The sequence below is a fragment of the Camarhynchus parvulus genome, chromosome 9 (assembly GCF_901933205.1).
Source record: "Camarhynchus parvulus chromosome 9, STF_HiC, whole genome shotgun sequence".
Classification (NCBI taxonomy): Eukaryota; Metazoa; Chordata; class Aves; order Passeriformes; family Thraupidae; genus Camarhynchus; species Camarhynchus parvulus.
This window is the reverse complement of record NC_044579.1, coordinates 10409275-10429787: the sequence shown is the minus strand read 5'-3', so window position 1 is coordinate 10429787 and position 20513 is coordinate 10409275.

The following is a 20513-nucleotide window of genomic DNA, read 5'->3' as shown; positions in this document are numbered from 1 at the left end:
TCATGGTATCTCTACCATTGCTCCACAAAGGTATCAAACATAATCATCCCACAACCTATCTTGAATGCCTATCAACTGCTGATAACTAAAATATTTATATCGCTTTACAGTCATCATACCAAATACCTTCAGATGAAACAGAGAACTACATCTCTATCCACCACATTGATAAAGAGCTTTGAAGAGAAAACATGAATAAGAACTCCCTTAGAGTTCCTGGGGGATGGGATTTCAAAAGCCCAGATTTACACAAGCAATTGAACAACCACACCTGTTCTGATGCCCAGAGAAAGTCAAGGGCCCTGGGTAGGTGTCAGCAAGGAGAGCCTGGTGCAGGACCACAACCAGCTGTGGGTGCTTGTGCTGGGCTCTCTTCCACAGTCTGGGTAGGGACAGAAAAAGGGAAGTTTCTCCAATGAAAATGGGGAAAACTAGGAGTACTTCTTGATTGAAGAATCAGCTTCAATCACAGCAGAGTCTGGGTCTTACAAAAGCACTCCTGGAGGAAGCTATATATAGACATGAAAGTAAGCAAAAAAACTCGCCTGAAATAAAACATTTCAGATCAAGGCTTCAGCAAAATTTCCTTGCTTCACATCATCCTGGTGACAATACTTTTCTGTAGGAGGAAGCAAAGTGTCCTCTATTTGTTAAACTCAGAGCTCAGAAATCAAAGCAGCCCAGTAGGGAAGCAGAGAAAACCACAGGTCTGGTTTTATTTGAAGAGTTTGAGTGGTCCTAGAGAAGCAGACCAGAAAGTAGTATTTCTAAAATGTCAACAACCCAAATTCAAGGCTCAGACATCCTCCAAACTTGAGGTTCGATCAAAGAATATTAGAGTTCAATCCCAATTCAACAAACATTGAGATGTGCCTTTCTGTTTTTAAGGGCTGAGGAAGATTTCAGGCAGACTTCTTCCTCACAGGTGGGCAGCAGAAAGGGAGAATTTCTGACTGTGCCATAGCCAATGTGCTTTTTCTTGCTGCCCAAGAGGAATTCTCTCATCAGAGAGGAAGGCAGGGTAACAACCAGGGCCACAGGGCACCACACAGACTGACCGGTAGTCAAAACTGCAAGGTCAGGTTCTGTTACAGGGAATGTCAGGGGTAGGACCTGGCACCAGAGGGATGGTTCATTTCTTCCCTGCACTCCTGTGTCCATTTCACAAATGTTGGTGGATCCTTTTGCCAGACCATGATCTCAAGTCTTTGAGGAAAGGAGCCTGACTTTGACTGTTCATTCAAAACCTCCTGCCCTGCCCCCTGCCAAAGGCTGTGTGCTGATATGGGAATTGTAAACATGGAAAATGGTTTTAAAATTAACATTAGTCCCAAAGCTTTTCATATGGTCAAACAAAATCTCACATACAAGTTCTTCCACAAATTCTTGCTTTTTCTATCCAATCCTACAGTGAAACTGAAGAATGGGGTTTAGCATCAGACAACAGAATTAGTATGTTGGAGGGTTTTGTGTCTCTAGATCACAGTTTGGAGTGAGAACCCTGATCTGTAAATTAACAGAGCCACAGGGCAGCCATGGTCACATAGGTCTGACTTCTGAAAGGATGCCAGCAACAAGACTGCTCTGAGTGAATATCCTGCATGAACCTGAGTGAAGCTGATGGGAAAAGCATCCAATCTCTACTGCAAATGATGGAATAAATCATAGCCCTGGCTTCTGCTCCAAGAATGGTTTCCTCTGTTAAATGTTGAAGACTTATACGCAGTATGAACTTGTCCAACTTCTAACTACTAATTCTTATTACACTATTGCCCAAAGGAGCTTCTGTTTCTGAATTTCTCTTCCTTATATAGCATACTTGAGAACCAGACTTCTCTTGACTTCTCATTTGGTAAACTAAGGGGATGGACTGCACTGAGAAGCGTTTGCCAATCCTCCAGTCATTCTTGTGGCTCCTCTCTGAGAGATCGCCAGGTTTTCAACATCCTTCTTTAATTGTGGGTACCATAGCTGGATGGAGTGCTCCCAGAGCAGCTGCACCAATGCCAAACACAGCAGTAAAGCAATCCCTGAGTAGAGAGACAGGGAATATCAAGCAGGCATTAGAAAAGCTCCAAGGATTGCTTTAGACCCTTTGGCCACAGCACTGAAGTGAGAGATGACACTCAGCCAATTATGCACTCAAGTCCTCAGTCATTTTCCAGATTGCTGTTTCTCAGCCCAGTTTATTCCATCTGGTACATAGATCTCAGATTTTTAATTTCCTTTACCTGTAGGATCCTGAAAAGAGAAACTATTTGCTATTTCCATTCTACCAAAGGATCCAAACCATGCTAAACTGCTCCTTCTGTCATCTGCTAACACCAGCAGAGTGGAGTCCACTCCTTCTTACAGTCACTGCCACACTATTAAGCAACTCAGTGCAACAAATGTGTCTCACTAGGAACACAACTATTTGATGTATTTATACTTTAAACCTCTTTATAAATCCCACTTTGAAATGTATAACTGAAACAGCTGGAATCCATCTGCTGGGATTCCAAATGGTACTGTACCATTTGAGTTTATGAAAGAATATGTATGGGAGGAAGTTTAAGGCATACAGGAAGTTCTTCCATCAACATTAGTGTAATAATCAACCAGATAGATTTCTGGTTTTTAAATGTAACTGAAGCTGACCATAACTAATTTCCAAAAAACAGTACTAGATGTCTCTTCATGTGATACACTGCTTCAGTATGTTATTCCTTATGCATTCCTTGCATATCCTTGAATTAATATTAATGTTAATTATTAATGATCATAGCAATCTATTTAAAATATTGATCTAAATTTAGATTTCTTTAGCCTCTAGAACTTCCCCAGCGTTTCTTATCAGAAATGAAAATAAAGACCTAGGGAGCTCCTTGGCTTTTTACCTCTAGGATTTGGAGTTAGAAAAACCCAGTGAGATTTGCATATGTAACTTTAAAACATGATTAATATACTCCCAAGTACCAATGAAGTGAAAATTATTCCATTATCCAGAGAAAACATTCATCTTCTGTTTATTCATAAGATACAAAGAAGGTTCTTTTTGTGCCATTATTATCAATTTTATCACAACCAGTCAGCCAATTGAACTCCTATGGATTATTTAGTTTAAACTCTATTATCTTCTTTATGTATCTGATTCTCCAGGTAAGAATGTCCTAATCAGACATTCCTTGAGGCACCAGCATTGAAGTCTAATTGGGCATTGGTGCGCAAAGTAGCAGAAGCAGTTTTCACACTTAAGAAAACAAGGATTCCAAGCGTCCTAAAAAGATCTGGTGCACATCATTTTTCAGGCCACAAATCTACTGTGATAGATACTTACTCTTGAAAAAGCTCTAGGTTGCCTTCTGCCTCCCTGGTGGCAGCCCTGCTCTGCACTGGGGTTTGGCTGCTGCCTCCCTGAAAGCAGGGACTGCAGATTCCCAGCAGTCAGCTGCTGAGGGAGATGCTGATCCAGAGTTCAGTTTGTGATTCCACTGAAGGTCATTTTCTCCCCTTGCAGGCGAGCACAGCCCAACTGGTGCATTAGAATTAACAGATGCTATCAGCACCAGCAACAAATTATCTTCCTCGGCTTTGTAATTTCTGGAGAGAGTAGCAGGTTGCAGCAAGTCAATTTACATTGAGGATGGAGAGGGAGGGAATCAGAGGTTATATTGGCATTAGCAAGGAATTCAGTGCAGGGGAAAAGGAACAGTGAATTGAAGCTGGACAACTACATTGTGAAAGAAGCCATTGTCTGTGTGCCCATATTGCTCCAGGTAAGGTACACAGCAAACCAGAGGTGGGGATGTGGAGGTTTCACACCTGAAGGGGATTTGTGTTTTACTCTCAAGTGCAAAAAACACAGAGAGAGCGTGTGCATGTACATGTAGTTGTTTAGGGAGATGTAACTGCCCACATGAAAAGCAGTTCCTTGCACCAGGACTTGGGGATATACTGCAGCAGGAGGGGACGACACACTCTTTGTTTGCTGTTTCCAGGAGTACACTTTTCTGTGTCTGAGATTCCAGTCCCAGAACCAGAGTGGTGACATAACTGCACTCAGGAATCCTTTCACTGCTTCTCTGCAAGAGTGGGAGAGCACATCTCCCTATATATTTTTAGACGCACAAATATTTTAGCCTACAGTACTATGCATAACTACCTGCCCATAAATTGGCAGAACTGGCAGGAAGACATGGAAAAACTTTATAACAAAATAAGAAATGGACCTCCATATTCCTAAAATCCCAACGTGGTGTCCCAGAGAACAAGACTTGCTCTATTTTTGTGACCTAGGCTGGTCTCTGCTATGTTCAGACAGAGCAGAGACCTATTTGTGCACAGAGCTGCAAGATAAGCCCAGAAGTTTATGTAATTTCTCCAGATAAGGTACCCATTAAAGGCAAGCCTTACACCTCTGCTTTTAGCCATGGTATCTCTACACCCGTTTCACACTGGCACACAAAGCCTGCACTGCTTTTTCATAGTATTTTCCTCAGTGTTTTAAGCAGAATTCATATGTCTGATTGGGACTGGGGAGCAATGAAACCATCTGCTGCAATCTTATTTGCAGAAGACAGCAGACACTCATTTCAAAACTAGTCTGGCTTTATCATCACAGTGAAAGACACTATTTCAGCATTCCTCTGCTGGGATGGAAAGAAAAAGCTGCCACACATCTCTGTGCAGGTGACTCTTTCTACCTCTAGACTCAAGGGAATTGTACTTCCTATATGTGCTAGCAAAAATTATTTATACCCTATTTATTTATTATTTAGCACCCTGTGGCTCCAGCCCTGCAGTTTTCTACTGCTGTCAAGAAAATATCTGCAGATATTGATGAGTTTTGGTGATTCATTCGTATCAATCCACAGCTGCCTACACAATCTAGTCATTAGTTTGCATTTGCCCAGCCAAAAAAGAGACTAATCCTACCAGTCCTGAAAAACTTCAGTACAAATGTGAGGAGGTAAGCTGCTCAAAAAACTCAGAGATATAGAAATCCCTTTAGTTTTTCCATAAGAACACATTTAGATTTTTAGTCAAGAAGAACACATAAAATTTAGTCATCAGTAACCTTTGTGGGCTATATTGGAATTTAAGACAAAAAATTTTTAAAACCCCCAGCCACTCACAAAGCATTACAAATATTACTCTATGTTCCCTACATCATTCTTTAAGTACTTATGGGTTTCCACCTGTTGTCCTGATCCCTCATTTCCTTTACCTGACAGAGTACAATGAAAATTCTACTGCCATTTTCCTCTGATGTTCACTAAAGGTCTCCTAGAGGACATCTGTAGACTAAGGGTTTCAGTGGAGCAGGACCAATATTTCCTTCAAATGATTCAAGGGATTTCTCATGCCTTCTCCTTTCCCCTATTAAATAATCAATTCAGAACAAAGAAATACATTCAATAACATAACTCAAAACTAAGAGCTCTCAACAATCTCAAGTTAGTAGCATCCTAAATTCTAGGACAGCTATTCACACAGAGCTGGAAGCAATTGGTATAAATCTAGATTATTTTATGAAGAGTCTGATGTCTCCTTTTCAAATTGCAGGGTAACTGTAATACAAACAAAATCAGGCTGCTGATTCTCTGATTTAGGAGCTTGCAACATTAGAAATTAAAGAATCCAGTCTCCTGACTCATTTCCATGCCTTTGGACTGCTATCAAACCTGGGTGGGTGCAGCATCTCATCCTCCTAGCATAATATTTACAATGTTCTGCTATTCCTTCCCAAGCACTGTTGAGGTTTCTTCATTTTTCAATTCAGTTCAAAATAGGAGCAGTACTTTTTCTCTCCTAATATCTGTTCACATTTTAGGCAAATCCAGTTGAAATGGCTTGTGATTACCTTTCAAGGCCCAGATTCTTATGTTATGTTATGTTATGGACAAATCCCTACATTGCTCAACATTTTAAATGATGCTGAAAAAGAAATCTTAGCAGAGGGAGAAGTTCAAATATTCTCCCAAGAAAATTGGGCTAGCATATTTAAAGCACAAAAGTTTCCATAGCCAAAACATTCACATCTGGATGCTTTTAACTTAGTCAGCTCGGCCAGACACCCACTTGTATCTGGGTGTTGTGCAATTCCAGCATGAAACTCAAACTCATACCATGAATCCAGAAGCAGCAGCCTAACACTCTGCCCTCACACCCCTTCTTGTAAATCTTCGGTCCTAGAGAACTTCTTCCAGCTCTAGGGTTTGGAATAACTTGTTTTCAGACCAAAGCTGTCTTCTCCAAACCAAGTCCTGTATCCTGGCTGAGTTAGCTGGAGATAAATCAGCATAAAACTAAAATAGCACAATGGAAAGTCAGGCTTACTGTTAAATCATGCTTCTATTTTTACCTGGCAAAGCACTTAAGCATGTGGTTGAGATGCGCAGAACTTAAGCATATGCTTAAAGTTAGTTCTCTGTTTACATGTAATTTTAACTCAGGGCTTATAAATCAACTGATGCTGTGAATCTGGCTGAAATATTGTGATTTTTAAAAGAAAACACATAGTGCTGATTCTCCAAATATAAAAAGGGATCCATAGGGTCAGGATGCAGAAACTTGTACATCAAGCAGGAAGAGCTGAATATTGGCAGCTGGGCCAAAAGCTCACACAAACCTACAGAAAGGAAAAGGAATATTTCTAAGTGAACTGTGAGACAACACAAAGCAGGAAACAAATTTTGGAGCTGAGCATGTTCAACCTTAGTAGAATAGGGATACAAACATGGCAGTGTAGGCAAAGCCAAGCCTTATCTGGCCCTGCAGTTTACCTGCAGCTCTGTCCAAAAGCAGATCCTTAACAGACACAGGACACAGGCTGTGCACAGAATGGTCACAGTCCTCCAGCTTCTGCCCACTGGCAATTTAGGGACTTGAAGCAACCTCCAAGCCCACACAGGTCCTTGTGCTTAGTAGTCTCTGATGAATGGATCCTACAGAATTTTGACTTGTCCTCTCTTAAATTCATTTCATTTTGCAATTTCCAGTATCTGTAATCACTTCCACAATAAAATAATGAAGAAGTGCTCCTTTTATTCAATGCAACTGTGCATCTAGTTTCTTTAGCAGCCTTAGTTCTTATGTTACAGGGAGAAAGGAAAAGTCAGTTCCCATTCACCTCCATTCACTCAGGATTTTATGAGTCTCTGTCAAATGCTTCTCCAGTTTTTAAGGCTGAGAAGCATTACTTTATTTAGACTTCTCCATTAAAAAAAAAAGAGAGACATTTCATACTTATAGCTATTCTTACTGCTCTTTTCTATGCTTTCTACTTCTAATACATCTTTTCTGAAATTGAGTGAACAGTTCTTCATGCAGCACCCAAGATGCAGGAACACTATGGGAAGATCCACATCTCTGTCTCTCTCCTCTATGTACTGCAGTGGCTTAAGTCTTTTATTTTGCTGTCAATTATTAAAAAAAAAAAAAAAAACCAAAAAACATTTCTAGGACTTCTAGCACTTGTCTGACATTTCAGGAAAATGAGCAGGTATGACTTTATTAATCATTTTCCTGAGTACAAAAACCACAGAAAACATAGCAACCTAGAGGCAAGAATGGTCAGGATTGTTTTCTCCTGTGTTATTTATGTATACTAACATTGACTTTTGTCTGCCACAGCATTGCCCAGCCTCTCCAGATTCTTGAGAAAAGGACCAAAAAGGTTTAGTTATCACTGTGATAATGATTTTATTGGCCTGAATGACTTTTTTTGGCCTGAATGTTCTTCCTACTAATTCTTTTTTCAGGTAGAGCTGTTGAAAGACATGGTTTCCCCTGCCCCAGAAACTCTACAAGGACTACCCTCCCCTCCTCACTCCCAAAGGATCACTAAAAAGAACATGAACATTTTCTAGTGTGAAAATTGGCTAGTTACAGCTATCTTTTTCTTCATACCTTGCTGAGACTTTTTCAAAATCCATTCAAAACCCCAAGCACACTATATTAAGTGTCACATGCTTTTCCAGATGCTTATTGATTCCTTTGAAGTTCTCCAGGGTTTGCAATGCATACTTTTAATTTCCAAAGGTCGTGTTAGCACACCCACAATATATTGTATTTAGGTATGCTGCCACTAAATCTGTTGTAATTTCCTTTCAGTTTTCCTGGTAGACAAGCCAGACTGGAGTCACCTGCAGGCTTTTTTCATCCGTGCTGGAACACTTTTTAGGATTGGTGTCCCATTAGTTACCGCTGCTGGGTAAGGTAACTGAGGCTGACTGAACCCAAGAGTTTCACACCAGAGCAATTAGAACACTTGAGTGAATGTCATCTGTCCTGGTGATTCGCTACTGTTCATTTCATTCATGTATGTTTTAAAAGCTTTTCTGTTAACAAGTAAATTCAGGACCATTCCTTGGGCTCAACCCTTGGAGGACTTTCCTGTTAGCTGTGCAGGCAGTGCCTCTGGTCTTGGTGGATTTGCTGACTCCACTGCTCCTTTGACACCTGGAGCATTTGCTGGACCCACCAGACCGTCAGTTTCTGCTGTATTTGAAGGAAATATTTTACAATTTTCTATGCGTTTTATGAGTCACCCCTCAAACCATTTCAGTTTGTGTTGCACTGGGTTTACATTTAACTTGTAAGAAATTACACTCCTCTCTGATTTCTTTGTTTAGGCATGATTTCCACTTTTTAGAGGACATCATTGTATTGTCCCCTTCCTCCACTATTTTACTGTAGTAAATTTTTGGGGGTTAGGTGAATTTTGGGAACTGGTATGTTTTCTCCACTATACAGGCATGGTACTTACATTCTTAATTAATTTAAATACTCATTATTGCTATTAAAATTAAATTTCTTAATATTAAAATGCTTTTGAAATAAAAACAGTCTTGGTCTTTGGGTTTTTCCTTATGTTATTATTCCTACTAAAGTAATGAAATTGACCATGAATGGTCACTATTGCCAAGCCATTCTTTCAGTGCAACAGCTATAATTTAAACAAGGTCTTAGTCAAAAATTGCTTTTCTCTTTTACTGGTCTGTTTAGAAACATAAATTAAAATTTGCCCTTTATATCCTAAGTAGGATAAATATTATCCAGTCTATTTTCTTGCATACTCTCCATTGCCTCTGATCTTTAAGTATTTCATAGCTATTTTCACTGCCATGGTCAGCTGTTTAAAAGGATAAATTTATTATAATGTTTTTCTTGATTTGGTGTGGCAACATCCAGTTGACAGAGAGTGGGTGGCAAATGATGATACAGATAATTGATTTATCTTACTGGATTCTGGTTTCCAACCAACCGTGGGTCACTTCTCCAACGGCAAAATCTATTCCTGTTATTTCCACATCATGAGTATCCTGGTAGTGCAGTGTTGGTACTGATCAGCTTCATTCAGAATGATTTCTTTGAGGCCAGTACAGTGAAATTCACCCATCCTCACCTTATATGGATTTAGTATTTCTAGGAAAGCACAGACACTTTTGGTCTTGGTCTGTGTGTGCCTCGTTTAACTGGGCATTTGCTTAGATTGTTGCATTATCTGAACATTATTGGTGGCTATTCTGTCCTGCCATCTGGATGAATGTGTTCTTCACCAGGACCTCATCTGAAATAATTTGGAAGACTCTCCCAGTGTTTGTTTTCATCTGTAGTGCCACCAACCTGGCTGGCCCCATTTCAGAAGACATCACCCATTCTTGAGCATCTCTCCTGTTTCTAAGATGTCTCTTTCTTCCCACACCGCTTCCTTAGACACACAATGGGTCTCTCATTGCCTGGGGCATTTCTGAATGCTGTAATAGAGCTCCTGTTCTTTACCATCCTCTCCTATAAAAATGTTTTGTTTTGCCTTCTGGACCTCTCCCTTGTATTTCTTGGTGCTCACACAACCAGGACCAGACATGATGCACAAGGAAGGTCACCAGCTCCTCTCCAGCATCCTCTCAAAGGCTGCTCAGACACCACAAGATACAAAGGTCCCAGAGCACAGGCAAACCACTATGTGTTCCCTCCTGGCCTTGTATTCCCAGTTATCCATCCCACACAGCACCGCCTGCTCCTCCTCAGCAGGGCTGTGGTTCTTCCAGCGTGTGTCTGGCTTAAGTGGATCCACAAAGCTGCCTTCTGGCAAGAGAGGGGTCACATGGACAGTATCTTTTGCACACATGTTTACTCATTCAGCCTGAAACACGATTTTACTATTTGCCTCATTGTCTCCTAATTCAAGCACAAAGCAAGTCAAGCCAATTCTCCCAACCAAATCTCTTCTAAATGTTCATTGTACATTCAGCACCCAGTAAACAAAGCTTCTTTTACCACACACCTAAAACTAGCACAAAAACAGGTGACCATGAGTTTTCCAGAGAAAAACCTTGGTGCTTGTACTTCCTATCACCACAGTCCTCACTTTCCTGTGCTCAGGGAATTTTTCTTCTATTTAGAAGCCAACCTTCTGGAGAACACAATTGTGGTTTTTGCAATATTTTTATTTTCTAAAGACTGACCCTGTGTTTAATTTGCAGAAAGCACATGGTACAGAACAGATCAGGGAGTTTGGCACAGAGGCAGGAGGTACTTTCAACCCTTGGTCAATTAAACAAGAAATGTAAAACCTGGCAAGTATTGCATTTAATCCTCTTTGCACCCCTTAGCCTCCTGCCAAGGATGAAAAGTACTTCTCTTCTTAAAAAGAATAAAAGATTTCAGAACACATCATCAACTCCTCCCTTCAGCCCTCAATACTGACAGTGTTATCTCCATACACAAAGCTTCTCTCCCTTCCTCCAGCTTGGCAACAAAACCCAAGCTCAATGAATATTTTATATGTGTGTGGTTAATGGAGCGTTCTGGCTCCAGTCCATTAGGAACTTTACACAACGGTGTATTAACTGCTTCTCAATGTAACATTTTGAGTCTGTCCAAAGGGGGTGTGTGTTTGCCAGTTGAGCCAACACACTATTATTGTCCTGTCAGCCTAGTTCCTGTCTTTGGTTGAAGAGCAGGGTCCCCCTGCCACAACAATTTGCCACCATTGTGCTCCCAGCAGCAACCTGAGAAGATTAGCTTGGCTCCAAGCTCTGTTTTCCCCTCTGTATTTTAAGGTCTGTGTCTCACATGGGGTGGGGAAAGCCTGCAGTCTTTCCCCTTCAAAGATATACACAGGGATAAGCAAGCACATCACAGGTTAGCATAAGGGTAAATATAAAGCAGTTGAGATCTTTAGTTTGAATGGAAACCAGATCCCCATATTTTTTAATCAGCTCTGAAATTGGTAGCCTTAAAATCCACATGATTAATTGGAAAAAAAAGGTAGCAGAATGACAACATTTGACCAGAGAAAAACCTTGGTGCTTATACTTCCTATCATAAAAAGTAGTTGTTACCTTCTCACTTTAAAACCTCCTCTGCTTCTCTGGGACACTACTGACAGAACACCATCTCCATTCAAAACCAAAATCAGCACAAAGACATCTCAACAGTCAGATGGGCACAAGTCACTCCCCTTATTGACTGTAATTCTACCCTGCACATAGACAATATCCATGGTAAATGGTAAAAAGAAGCAGGTGCTGGATTACTCAGATGAAGAGCCCTGTGAGAGTTAGGGGTCCAGATCTGAATGTTCCCCTAAGCCACCCAGAGAGTTTGTGGAGCACATGGGAGCTTCCAAAGTGTGAATCATCCCAACCTAAGGCAGATGTCTAGAGTGGGTAAGGTGAATGGCATGGGCTGTTTATCACTCCTCACTGAGCAAAGAGGGAGTCTAGATGACAATCTTAAACTTTATGTTTAAGTTTTAGATAACTAAAATCAGGTGAGATGATTCCCTGCCCCAAGGTTTGCAGACTCATTACAAGGTGAGCCACAGACCCTGACAGACTTAGGGCAGAAAACAACAAGATAAAGAAAAGTGCTGATGTGGAAGGACTGATCTCATTCCTTCCTGCCTGAAAGCAGAAAGAGCTGATGTTTCAGAAGGCAAAGCCCATTCTTTGCCCTCACATCATTCCTGAAACACAGTGGAAGAAAGGGAACACCATTGCTGGACTTGCCAGGATGCTGTAGTGCCTCCTGTAACATCTGTATGAGGCACTCACCAGCCACGAGGGGCTTGGGAATTGCAGGCCAGGAAGGAAGGCTCAGAGGAGCCAGGGATGGACAGCTGGCCAAAATATAGATGAGGGGAAGGCTTTCAATAGGTAGGGATCACCTCTAGACAAAAGGTTCCTCCTCAGCCAGCAGTGCTTGTACACCCATGACTTACCCAAAATGGGCACTGGTGGAAGGGTCTGGAGCTGAAAGGTGTGGGGAAGGGTCACCAAGACACATAGTTAAGGGAAGCTCCATGCAGACTTGGAAGGAATTTCCCATTGCAAGGATTTGGAAGAAAAAGCAAGGGTTTCCCTGAGCACACTGACAGGTTCACCACATCTCATGTCACTCTTGAGAAAGGACAGGCACTGCAGAAATACAATCAAAAGCCATAAATCTCACTGACCAGAAGCTCAGTTGCTCTGAAGTCAGGTTGTTTCTCTCCCAGAGGCACAGGCAGCAAATCAGTCATCCTACCAGTAGATAATCCAGTTACCAGCCCTCCCTCTTCTCCCTCCCAGATCCCTCAGCTCCCCCCACGCCCCTCAGTGCTATCATCAATGGAAAGTTTTAGAGAATTAGCTGAAAACAACCGAAGTGCCTAATTGACTGAAGAAGGGAAATGGCAACTTCCATCATCTCAAAAAGCTGCACCTTTCTCCTACTCATCTCAAAGATGAATAAAGGAATTAAAAACACAGCCTGGGGCAGCCAGCAGAGATTTACAAGAAGCAGACATTAGTTCTAGCTCTAAAGGCTGGGCGTGTGCATGAGCCAGGAGGAGCAAACAGAGAAAGGGAGCAGTAACATACAGCCTTTGCATTTAAAGAGGAGGAAGCAGAAGAAAAAAAAAAGAAAAATGAAAAAAATCAACAACCTTTAAGACCTTCCTAATAAAACAAAGATGATCCTGGCAACATGAAATGCTACCCTACTTTGTTTATTTATCGACACAAAGAAAGAAGCAAGTTGGCACCTCAGAGGGTATTAAATCCTGGTTTTTTGCTGACTGAATGACCTCAGCTGAAATATTTTCCATGACAAGAGCCCAGAAGACGCTGGCAGAGTGTCAGACAATAAGATTTTCAGAGTGTATTTACATTCTATCCATGGCCCCAGGCTGTTCCAAACCCATAGGCAGGTGCTGCCTTTATCTGTTCTTTGCTCACCTGGCTCCCTAGCAAAATGTTCGGAGACCTGTGGCTCAGTTGCCTTAACTGTTTGTTGCCTGGTGCTCAGAAAGCGTCAGAGACATCTGGAATCCTGGCAAACAGAGATGGAGACACTGTTTGCCCCTCAAAGCTGACCACTGAGTGGTGTGTAAGGCACTCTTGCCAAAAAGCAGAGGGAAAACAGTGGTGATGCAATGGTAAAAGACAGCTGAAGAACAGATGAATTCATCTGAGAAAAGTGATGTTTCTTAAAAAAGGAAGGGAGAAGGTGATTCTTTCAAGAACGCATTGCATTTTCCATGACTTGGGATCTTTAAACTAGGTCTGAGTAGCTCTCTAAGAAGCAACAGCCAAGATCCTGAGAAGGATCAGAGGTGGGGATCCAAATTTTACAACTTCTTGCCTCAAAGTATGTGCAGGACAGTATTCCACTGTCAAGCAGAGGACAGTCAGCAACCCACAACTGTAAAGCAGTGAACAAAAGGGAGAGCGGCAGGCTAAGTCACAAAGACCCACAGTGTTCTGCCTTTCAACTCCATGGCACAAACTCCCCACATTGCAGGCTTCCAGCCACATTGTCCCCTAGACCAGCTCCTGACCAGGTTTTCAGCAAGACAATCTGTTCCATCCCTGCAGTGGGAACAGCCTCCTCTTTGCCCAGTTTAATTTGGCTTCTTGTGCACAGCTCCTCTCTTTTGAGTAATAAGCCTCCAGGAGATGCTGAGAGAGGCTACGCCCTTCATACCGCCCAACCAGGAAGAATGATAATTGCACTTCTAACAGCACCTTCTGCAAGGCAGCCACCAAAGCAGAGGAAACATGAATTAAAGCAGGATAAAAAGGAGGGGCTTTACCCTCTACCTAATAAGGTATTATTCATGCTTTTGGAAAGCTTCCTTGCAGAGAGATAAAAACAGACATAATGGGTATTCATAAGCAACTGCCTCTGGAAAAGGAAAGGCCTGCCTGCCATCTCACCCCATTGTCACGCTGGACTCACCTTCTACATTCCCAGCCTTCAGCTCCTTCTCCCTTTCCTACCTCCTTGCCATATGTCCTTGTTTAACCTGTTCTGTACCCAAGGCAGCTCCCCCTTGTCCTCAATGCATGCTCAGGTCTGACCCACTCACACACATCTTCACACCAGTTCCTCCAGTCTCATCACCTTCACCCAACCAAGGAAATTTCTTTTTCCCTTTCTCTCATTCCTCCTGCAAAGTTCTTCAGCTCAAATTCACTCTAAGCCTACTGTGTGTAAATAATTTCCCCTTTCATACCCCTCCTCCAACCCACACCCACCACCCCTCACCTGAAAGGATCCAGCCATCTGCAAACTGTGTTTGTAACTCTATTTCTGTATTTGTCTGGCCTCACTTTGCACCCAAGAAACAAAAATGTGACCTTACCCTCCAACAAATTTATCATAATAAACTTCCACTCATGAGCCCAAAACAATGGTGAGTTTTAAACATCTTCACAAGGTAAATTACCCACTGCTCACTTGCATAGCTTGTCACTGTCCTTTTCAATCCTGTCCAGCTGGTCATCACAGCGTGTGAACACCTTGCAGCCTTTGCCATTTCTGAAGCTGTTCTGTGCCAACTGGGCAGGACTTGGAATGGTGGGAAGTGCAGCTCCAGGCACAAAACCCGCCAGACAAAAAATGAACTCTGATCATACTCAGCAAGGATTTTGAGTGCATGGCAAATGGACTCCTAGAGGAATTTGCAAAGGATCCTAATAAAGTTAGACATCTCAATCCCATCAAAGTCAGAGCAATTTGGGTATCCAATGAGCTAAGGCCCTTTGAAAGCTCTGTAGGCATCTTCAGGCCCTGAAATGCCTTCGGAAACTGCATGGAAGGCATGGAAACTGCAGCTAGGTGCTAAATGTTTAACCAGGTCTGTGGGCAGTCCTTTGGTGCCTATTCTGGGGTAAGATCATACACACACATGCACCAAGACCACCACACAAGTAGATGTACAGAGAATTTTCAAAGCTGTCCCTTCCCTGGCTCTACATTCCCAACCATTGTTACAGATTGGTTTAAAAAACAAACCACAACAATCAAACAAATGAACAAAAATCCCCCAACATCCAGTCAATCAACCTGCAGACCTCCTGGGATGAAATAAATAAGCTATGAAGAGCTCCTCTCAGCTAGAACAGCAAGGATAAAAATGGAGGAAAACAGAAGACTAACCAGGTACTGCACATGGTACCTGCCACCTTCCATTCTCAGCAGAAGCTCTGGGTAATGCCTGCGCTCAGTGCTGCTGCCACTGTCCAACCCAAGGACATATTTTAAACAATGCCTCACTGATAATCCTGTAAGGATTTTCAGCTCTGTCCTGTACAGCATTTTAATTACTCACACTGTTTCGAGAGCTCAAATAATTTACAGAAGGTATTTTCATCCCACTAATTGTAGGTTTCCCAGAGGACTCAGCACAGTATTCCATGCCCTCAGTACTATTAAATGCATTAGGAAAGTATCCAGACTTCCAGAAGTCAAATTTTTTCATGCATGCATATATTTCAGGAAAGAAAGAGGTAAAATCAGGTAAAGAAAAACTTTTAGGCATTAAACAAAAAAGAAGTTTCAGCTGACAACTTTCAAGGAAAAAATCCAACAGACAATATTTCAAATAATGTTACAATAGACTCATTGAAGTCAGCAGCAGGTCTGGAACCTGAAATCTCTAATGCTAATAGCATGCAGGTATCCCCCTGTGCTGGGAAAAGCAATTTCACTAGCTACTAGGTAAAGGTTGTATCTGTATCTGTCACCCTGAACGGGCAAACCATGAGAGTCAGAGACCCACAGCTTCCAAATGCAGCAGCTAGAGACATGTATTTTTAAGAAAGGAAAGAATGGAGGTTTCCAGGCATATCTGTATAGCAAATCTGAAAGGTAATAATTGCATACTCCTGCATTCCCTGGAGTGATGGTAGCGTCAGCCCTTACCTCCATGCCAAGGAAATTTAGACACAGCCCAAGGAGGAAACTGCAATTCTAGTGGAAAAAGGGCTGAAATCTGCCAAGTGCCTGGAGCTCACCACACTGGGAGGGGTATGGAGATACAGCAGGTGGGGGATCTATAGCCCAAAGGAGAATCCCTTTTCCAGCCCCTTCCTATTGGGTACAAAGTGCTCTAAAGTGAAGATAACATTCAGCCTTGTGTTCCATGATCCTGTAATGGTGGAAAAGGCTCACAAGTGCTGCCCCAGAGATGAAGGCACTTGTACATGGGCTGGGTAGTGGCAACTCTCAGTGTAGATGCTCTTAGTTATGTAAAAGTCAGGTTTGGCACTATGGCTTATAACAGGAGCTGTGAGCTGATCAGTAATAAATTATTGGACTGTTGTATCTCACCTCTGACCTTGAGCCTTCATCAAAAGAAATCTCCACAATGGTGATCTCTGGACTGTTGTGGCATGCAGATCCTGGTAGGCAGGTCTGGTTTACTCTGGCTCTTAGCAAACGAGAATCCCTGTCACAAAACACATTATCACAGTTGGTATTAACCAGTAAGCATCTTACTAGTTATCTCTACAAAAATACCAGGTGAAATGGTCTGAATAAGCCAGAAGACCCCGACCTGCATAGGAAGCGTCCATGCTGATGGGAATTGGCTGCTCATGACATGAGAACATGCAGCAGTTCTTCCAGTGCTGAAGAAGAGACATCCTCCAGCAGCTCCTTTTTTTGCTCCTTATAAGTGTTTTTTGATGACAATTAAAGGTGATGATCTTAGCATTAGGCAGGAATTAAACTCAATGGAGTTTCACCAGCCAGAAACAAAAACAAGGACAAGGCAATGCATTGGGAATTTCTTTTGACTTCAGGTGTGTTTCCACTCAAAAAGATGACATGGATTGCAAGGACAGGACCATCTAAACCAATTACCTCAATGCTGACCTGGTGGTCCTGTCCTGACAGCAACTGCATCCTGAGAGAATTCACTTTCACTACCCACAATCCTGCACCTTGGAACCCTCACCTGGCACATCTGACTGGGGTGGACCTCGGAATATTCCAAAAATGGAGCTTTTACATCCCCCGCAGGGGTACAAAGCACAGTGCGGACGGTGTGACTCAGATACTGCCTGGAACATGTAATGAGGATATTAAATAGATCGTCGTTTTATAGGTTACCTGATTTTTAATTGAAAAAAAAAAGAAAGAAAACACAGAAGCCAACCAACCTACATATTTGGCCTTCGGATGAATTTTTTTGTTTTATGTGACAGCTTTTTCCTCTATTTAAAAATTTGCATAAATACTGTCAAGACAGGACATGCATGGTAAAGAATATGCAAAATCCTGAGCTAAGCCCAGCTGCCTCTCCCACTGTGCTGTGCCAGGACAGAGCAGTGGGGCTAATACTGGGAGCACCCCTCCTTCTGCATGTCACTAGGTCAGGGACATGGTCCTGCTGGCACACAGCCCTCCAAGGGAGTCTTTCTTGACAGACCTCACACAGAGAGCCTAGTTTGGGTTCACTCTGCCCTTTTCCTGGTGGTGAAGGGGGATTTGCTTATTTTCCTGTGGAAATTGAGCATGAGATGCTTCAATGTGACCTCCCCTGCCAACAGGGGAGAGCAGGCAGGGAAAGCACAGCAGGGAAAGCCAAGGATGCTGGAAGAAACATGAGGTTGTGTTTACCCACACAAGGGCACCCCTGCATGATTTCATGCAGAATTAATTCAGCTCGTGCAAACTCCCGTGCAGACACTTACTCGTGGTTCAGGGAGATTTATCTCTGCTAACAGGATTAGGAAAGGTTTAAGCTAAACCAAAAGAGAAGAATGCACACAAGCACATTCACAGCTTAGAAAACAAACAAATACTGAGCAAATCTGCCTTTAGACATGGCCAAAGCAACCAGAGCTCCCTTCCCAGCAGCCCTCAGCACACAGAGCATGTTATCTAATGCCATCCTCTTTGCTGCTTTTCCTGCTGCACCCCTACCTTACCACCCACTCAGAACAGAAAATTGCAGCACTTTACACCTACATGCTACTAAATAACTTACCTCACTCTAGAATTTGGCCCAAGTAGCCACACTGGAATATTAACAGGTGTGCAAAACAGCTAAGAAAAATTTTTTGTCCTTCTAAGAGGGCAGTGGGCAGCAGTGTGTGCCTGTGCTGTGAATGCCTCCACTGTGCTGCAGTAGGAAGAGACAAAGGCAAAACAGAGAGAGGCACCAGCTGCTCCATTCAGCACAAGGAGTCCATTGCTCAAACCAGGTATCACCAAGGCTGCCCAAATCCCTATTGGTGGGAAAACAGTTCCCATTTAAACAGCCCCTTTACAGTGAGGACACTTGCACAGGTTAATTGAGAGGGCATTTGCTGCCTGCCCCAGAAGTACCTCTGCCATCTCTCCTGAGCTCTGCAGCAGTTCAGCTGGAGGTACCATGCAGGGAAAGCAAAGTTTACTTCATCCTCCTGGAAGGGCAGGGTGGATCTCCATCTGCAGGGTGTGGCTGCTTTGAGATGGAATTTGCTTGGGACTTTGGGGTTAGAGCAGGAGTCCCGTGATGTTCATTCTGGAAAGGCGAGGATGTTGGGTTTACATTTTTTCCAAAAGGTTAGGAGTTGTGGTGAGCCTAATCATTCTGGCATGTCAGCCTGAGCTACCTAGGGGGAAGAGCACCACCTTCTGAATTACCAAGTCAAATTGACTGTAGCAATCAACTTCTCCTTCTAAGTCCCCATCCAAAAACAAACAGGCCCAACCTTGCTTAACTTATGAGATCATAGCCCAAGGCAGTGTAGCTCCCTGAGACATCACTGCCTCACCCATCATCTCAAACATCAGTTGTGCAGGGATGGTATGGGTCTCTCCCTGATTTTACATACACAGAGATCTCTGACCAATGACATAAGCCCACTAGAAAGTGCCTGCAGCACCTCTCCGAGGTGGTAGGCAACCAGCAGAGCCATGGAATTAAGGACAGAGCAGTGGAGTCATCAGGAACGTGTCCTGTGTGGATCTCTAACCTCTCCTGGCTGGCTCAAATTGGAAACCTCTTGCCCAAACTGGTGTTTGCCATTCAAAGCTGCCTTTTGTGAACCATGCCACACCAACGCTTTGCTGCTGCTCAGTTCTACTCTGGCTAACATATTCATCTCCTCATCATCACCTTAGAACCTATTTGCATTGTTAAATTGCTAGGAGAAATTGGTTTCCCCGTGATACCTCCAAATCAAAGCTGCTGGAGCTGGAGATCTTTCTTCTGTTAAGGCATGTTATTAACCCTTAATGGGTTTCTGAAATTATCTATACATAATCTATACCTTTCACTTCATAAATCATATTCATGCCTGGCCCATCACTGAAGCAAAAAGTTCTTGTTGACATTTTCTTGTATCTGGCCTTTTCATAGCATTGGTTCTTTGCCATCAGTGGAGGAACCTCCACCACTGCTAACAGAACTGACTTTATTGATCCACACCTTCCATGTGACAAAACAGAAGTGTGACAAGCTGCAGAGGGTTGTGACAGGTCAGGCTGGGACTCTACCTGTACACGATATCAGAAGGTCTGAGCTGATGTCAGATGGTCTGAACTCTGGACCCAAGACAGCTCTTTAACTACTTGCTACCAACTTTTTTACTTTCCCCATGAGATGCTTTTGTGAAACAGAAAGGAGAAAAATAACTATTGATCTCCTAAACAGGGCAAAAGTGTTGTAGCTGGTACACCTGATAAACATTTCATAAGTCACATCATCTTGGGTGTTCTGCTTGACAGCCTTAAACCCGGAAATTAGTTCCATTATTCAATAGTTTCATAAAGAAAATCATATTAATTAATTGACAATATGTATTCCACTTCTGCAGGCAAAAAAAAAAAAGCTAAGATGAGCTAACATTACATTATACAGAAGAGCAGATCAAAAGTCAAAATGATCTTGATAATTTGTGAAAATTGGGGGTGGGGAGGGTTTAATTTAGTAAAAATCAGTGAAAGATGCCATGGTTGTAAAGGCATCCTTCCTGCTTACTCAGCACAGGGAAGCTCTCAACTGGTGGATTGCCTGTAGCCTCACTCACCCTTCAAAAAAGATGTGGACAGATGACAGAGTCCAGGGAAAAGAAACTTGAGAAACACCATTTCCAGCAAATACATGAGCTGGGGTGTTTAGGCAAGGAGAGAGCTGGTTACAGGGAGCAAGAGGGAACTCTTCAACTATGTGAAAGGCCATGGAAATAAAAGCTCCAATCAGCCCTCCTTCAGTGGCTGTATGAAAAATTCACTTTTGATCCCTGGACCAATTTCTGTAA